Source organism: Salvelinus sp. IW2-2015, linkage group LG33 (genome assembly GCF_002910315.2).
Source record: "Salvelinus sp. IW2-2015 linkage group LG33, ASM291031v2, whole genome shotgun sequence".
Taxonomy (NCBI): Eukaryota; Metazoa; Chordata; class Actinopteri; order Salmoniformes; family Salmonidae; genus Salvelinus; species Salvelinus sp. IW2-2015.
In genome coordinates, this window is record NC_036872.1 from 36063785 (window position 1) to 36070053 (window position 6269).

The window sequence follows — 6269 nt, forward strand, 5'->3', positions numbered from 1 at the left end:
AATGTTATAAGAAATGTTATAGAACTGACCAGTAGAATGTTATAGAACTGACTGAGTTAGAATGTTATAGAAACTGACAAAGTAGAATGTTATACAACTTACTGAACGTTAGAAAATTACGAATGTTGGAAAACTTACTGAATGTTGGAAAACTTACTGAATGTTGGAAAACTACTGAATGTTGGAAAACTTACTGAATGTTGAAAATGTTATACAATTTACTGAATGTTAGGTTATATAACTTACTGAATGTTAGAAGGTTACAGAACTGACCGAATAGAATGTTATCTAGAACTTACTTAGTGTTAGAATGTTATAGAACTTACTGAACATTAGTAGAACAACACAGGACGAGACCCAAATGCAGACACAGGAGGCAGATGGTAGAGTCTCTGATATTTATTAATAGACAAGGGGCAGGTAAAGGCAAGTCGAGGACAGGCAGAAGTTCGTAAACCAGGTCAGAGTCAGATGGGTGCAGGACAGCAGGCAGGCTCGAGGTCAGGGCAGGCAGAATGGTATGGCAGGCGAGGGTCAGGGCAGGTAGAAAAGGTCGGAGGACTAGACAAACAGGACTATGGAAAAACATGCTCGTAAGCCTGACAAGACGAACTGCAACAGACAAACAGAAACCACCGGTATAAATACACAGGGGATAATGGGAACAATTGGGAGACACCTGGTGGGGGGTGGAGACAAGCACAAGACAGGTGAAACAGATCAGGGTGTGACAGTAACACGGAACCCAAACCGGCTGCGCGCGTGCGCCATCATGCGCTATCGTGCATAAATTAAGTTGTTCCCCTCACCAAATGGGATCACAACACGCATGTTAAAATATCACAATAACTCTGAACCAATTACATTAATTTGGGGACAGGTCAAAAAGCATAAACATGTATGGCAATTTAGCTAGTTAGCTTGCACTTGCTAGCAATTTGTCCTATTTAGCTAGCTTGCTGTTGCTGCTAATTTGTCCTGGGATATAAACATTGACTTGTTATTTTACCTGAAATGCACAAGGTCCTCTACTCCGACAATTAATCCACACATAAAACGGCCAACCGAATCGTTTCTAGTCATCTCTCCTCCTTCCAGGCTTTTTCATCTTTGAACTTATACGTGATCGGCATCTAAACTTTCATAGTATTACCACGACGACCGGCAAAACAGTTCATCTTTCAATCACCCACATGGGTTTAACCAATGAGGAGATGGCTTTTATAAACCAATGAGGAGATGGGAGAGGCAGGACTTTCAGCGCGATCTGCGTCAGAAATAGAAAGGAGTTCTATTTTAGCCCTTGGCATCACAGACGCTCGTTGGCGTGCGCGAGCAGTGTGGGTGTAATAATTGAATAACATAGATTTCTTCATTTATTTTGCGCGCTCGCACACGCGACGTGTCCGGTCTGGTCAGCATGTTAGACGTTATAGAACTTACTGAATGTTAGAATGTTATAAAACTTACTGAATGTTAGAATGTTATAAAACTTACTGATTTAGAATGTTATAAAACTTACTGAATGTTAGAATGTTATAAAACTTACTGAATGTTAGAAGATAAAACTTACTGAATTAGAATGTTATAAAAACTTACTGAATGTTAGAATGTTATAAAACTTACTGAATGTAGAATGTTATAAACTTACTGAATGTTAGATGTTAAGAACTTACTGAATGTAGAATGTTATAAACTTACTGAATGTTAGAATGTTATAAAACTACTGAATTAGAATTATAAACTACTAATTTAGAATGTTATAGAACTTACAAAGTGGAATGTATAGAATGACAATAAAATGTTATCTAGAACTTACTGAACGTTAAATTTATAGAACTTACTGAATGTTAGAATGTTATAAAACTACTGAATGTTAGAATGTTATAAAAACTTACTGAATGTTAGAATGTTAAAAACTTACTGAATGTTAGAATGTTAAAAACGTACTGAATGTGAGAATGTTATAGAACTTACTGAATGTTAGAATGTTATAAACTACTGAATGTAGAATGTTATAGAACTTACTGAATGTTAGAATGTTATAGAACTTACTGAATGTTAGAATGTTATAAACTTACTGAATGTTAGAATGTTATAAAACGTACTGAATGTTAGAATGTTATAGAACTTACAGAACGTTGGAATGTTTATAGAATTGACAGAGTAAAATGTTATCTAGAACTTACTGAATGTTAGAATGTATAAAAACTTACTAATGTGAGATTATAGAACTACTGAATGTTAAAATGTTATAGAACTTACTAAATGTTAGAATGTTATAGAACTTACTGAATGTTAGAATGTTATAAACTTACTGAATATTAGAATGTTATAGAACTTACTAAATGTTAGAATGTTATAGAACTTACAGAACGTTGGAATGTTTATAGAATTGACAGAATAATATTATCTAGAACTTACTGAACGTGAAAATGTTATAGAACTTACTGAATGTTAGAATGTTATAAAACTTACTGAATGTTAGAATGTTATAAAACTTACTGAATGTAGAATGTTATAAAACTTACTGAATGTTAGAATGTTAAAAACTACTGAATGTGAGAATGTTATAGAACTTACTGAATGTTAGAATGTTATAAAACTTACTGAATGTGAGAATGTTATAGAACTTACTGAATGTTAGAAGTTATAGAACTTACTGAATGTTAGAATGTTATAGAACTTACTGAATGTTAGAATGTTATAAAACGTACTGAATGTTAGAATGTTATAGAACTTACAGAACGTTGGAATGTTTATAGAATTGACAGAGTAAAATGTTATCTAGAACTTACTGAAAGTAAAATGTTATAGAACTTACTAAATGTTAGAATGATATAGAACTTACTGAATATTAGAATGTTATAGAACTTACTGAATATTAGAATGTTATAGAACTTACTGAATGTTAGAATGTTATAGAACTTACTGAATATTAGAATGTTATAGAACTTACTGAATGTTAGAATGTTATAGAACTTACTGAATGTTAGAATGTTATAGAACTTACTGAATATTAGAAGTTATAGAACTTACTGAATGTTAGAATGTTATAGAACTTACTGAATTATGAATGTTATAGAACTTACTGAATATTAGAATGTTATAGAACTTATGAATGTTAGAATGTTATAAAACTTACTGAATATTAGAATGTTATAGAACTACTAAATGTTAGAAGTTATAGAACTTACAGAAGTTGGAATGTTTATAGAATTGACAGAATAAAATGTTATCAGAACTTACTGAACGTTAAAATGTTATAGAACTTACTGAATGTTAGAATGTTATAAAACTTACTGAATGTTAGAATGTTATAAAACTTACTGAATGTTAGAATGTTATAAAACTTACTGAATGTGAGAATGTTATAGAACTTACTGAATGTTAGAATGTTATAGAACTTACTGAATGTTAGAATGTTATAGAACTTACTGAATGTTAGAATGTTATAAAACGTACTGAATGTTAGAATGTTATAGAACTTACAGAACGTTGGAATGTTTATAGAATTGACAGAGTAAAATGTTATCTAGAACTTACTGAACGTTAAAATGTTATAGAACTTTACTAAAATGTTAGAATGTTATTAAGACTTACTGAATATTAGAATGTTATAGAACTTACTGAATATTAGAATGTTATAGAACTTACTGAATGTTAGAATGTTATAGAACTTACTGAATATTAGAATGTTATAGAACTTACTGAATGTTGAATGTATAGAACTTACTGAATGTTAAATGTTATAGGAACTTACTGAATATTAGAATGTTATAGAACTACTGAATGTTAGAATGTTATAGAACTTACTGAATATTAGATGTTATAAACTTACTGAATTAGAAATGTTATAGAACTTACTGAATGTTAGAATGTTATAAAACTTACTGAATGTTAGAATGTTATAAAACTTACTGAATGTTAGAATGTTATAGAACTTACTAAATATTGAATTTATAGAAACTTACAGAATTGGAATGTTTATAGAATTGACAGAATAAAATGTTATCTAGAACTTACTGAACGTTAAAATGTTATAGAACTTACTGAATGTTAGAATGTTATAGAACTTAATGAATGTTAAAATGTTATAGAACGTACTGAATGTTAGAATGCTATAGAAATGACTGAATGTTAGAATGTTATAGAACTCATTGTCAGAGTAGAAACAGAGCCATGTAGTTACATGTAAATACATGGCCCTGAGTAGAACTTACTGTCGTGTAACTTGCAGATGGTGGAGGTTCTCAGCCTAGCATTGCAACATCTGTCGCGCAGTTGCTCCCCCTCAACATGCCCTATGAGACAGAAAGGAATGAGAAGGCATATTMGCATGTTGTCAGTGGCTTTGAGAATGACATGCGCAATCTAACTTTCAACCACAATGTTTTTGTACTAGTAAGTGTGCGGATAGTGTTTTAAGTATTTTCTTGTAACTCAGCCAGTTAAAATACCATTCTTTAGTTAAAATTAGACAATGCCTTTTTTTCTAGGTACTGAAACATTCCTGTTTAAATTGTTGTGGTTTTGGACTTAGTTGTGATTCCATCCAAAGTGAAACATTGTTTAGAGAAATATGAAAATATTTGTCCTCTCTTTYTTCAGATGATCAAAGCTTCTTGTGCAAATTGTAAGCTACAGCATTAAGAAAAACAAAAGAATCATGCAGAATATCTTCTAGGTATGGCAGTTTAACGCTTGGGGGGCGAATAAAATACGTGGGAACTACAACGACACGTTGACTGCCCGTCTAAACAGAACTTGGACCTTGGCCCATATTACTCTTAGAAAAAAGAATTCCAAAAGGGTTCTTCAGCTGTCCTCATAGGATGACACCTTTTGGTTCTGGTTAGAGCCCTTTTTGATTCCATGTAGAATATTCTGTGGAAATGGTTCTAACTGGACCCAAAAGGGTTAAACATGGAACCAAAAGATTTCTACCTGGAACCAAAAAGGGTTATCCTATGGGGACAGCCGAATAACCGTTTTAGGTTCTAGATAGCACCTTGTGGTGTTTATTGTACCAGGTCTATAGAAACAGCAACTAGGCCTTAAAAACTAGAGCTGCAGTGAGTCAGCCAAGCTAACAGCCCTAGAACCTGGATGTCTTATTCAGAAGCCTGCATTACCATGGTAACAGGAACAGATTGCATCCACATCTGGTAGCCATTTCAGCCTTTGGTGCAAAAAAAGTGGAAGAAATACATTTATGGGTGAGGGAAAAAATACAAATATTTTCTGCAATGCAAWGCAGAAATGAAACTGGGGTAAGGTTACACTTGAAAGGAGTTGAAAATATAAATGTTTCTGGCGGTTAGAATGCATGTAGAACATGTTTTATATCTCCCCATAAGTTATCGGTATTAGAGTGAACTCCACTGTTTGACATGTACTACTTGTAGGCTGACATATTGGACGAAGCAGAAGTTATGTTCAACACTGAGGGTCAGTAAATCAAACCCAAAATCAAAATGTATTATAGAGCCTTCTTACATCAGCTGATATATCAAAGTGCTGTACAGAAACCCAGCCTAAAACCCCAGACAGCAAGCAATGCAGGTGTAGAAGCACGATGGCTATGAAAAACTTCCCTAGAAGCCAAAACCTAGGAAGAAACCTAGAGAGAAACCAGACTATGAGGGGTGGCCAGTCTCTTCTGGCTGTGCCGGGTGAGATTATAACAGAACATGGCCAAGATGTTCAAATTTCAAAATGACCAGCATGGTCAAATAATAATGGCTGCCCCATCCATGAACCCTGACAGGGCCAAACAGGCAGGATATAACCCCACCCACTTTGCCAAGCACAGCCCCCACACCACTAGAGGGATATCTTCAACCACCAACTTACCATCCTGAGACAAGGCCYAGTATAGCCCACAAAGATCTCCGCCACGTCACAACCCAAAGGGGGGCGCCAACCCAACCTACAGTACAGGTTAAGATATACACAAGGCCTCTAACCTAAGGGGATACAAAGAAAGTCACYCTTCTAGGAAAAAAAAGGGMTTGTCCCCATAGGAGAACCATTTTTGGTTCCCGGTAGAAACCTTTGGTGTTGAAAAAGGTTCTACTCAGAACATTGTATTAGTGAAAGGGTTCTCTTTATTTTCAGAGGTTTCTGCTATGGGGACAATTGAAGAACTCTTTACGGGTCCAGGTGGAACCTTCTTTTGTAATAGTGTATCTTAAGAACAGCTAAATCATAAGAAGCATGTGTTGGAAGCAATGGAAACAGTCTTTGATGCTGAATCATACTTCATA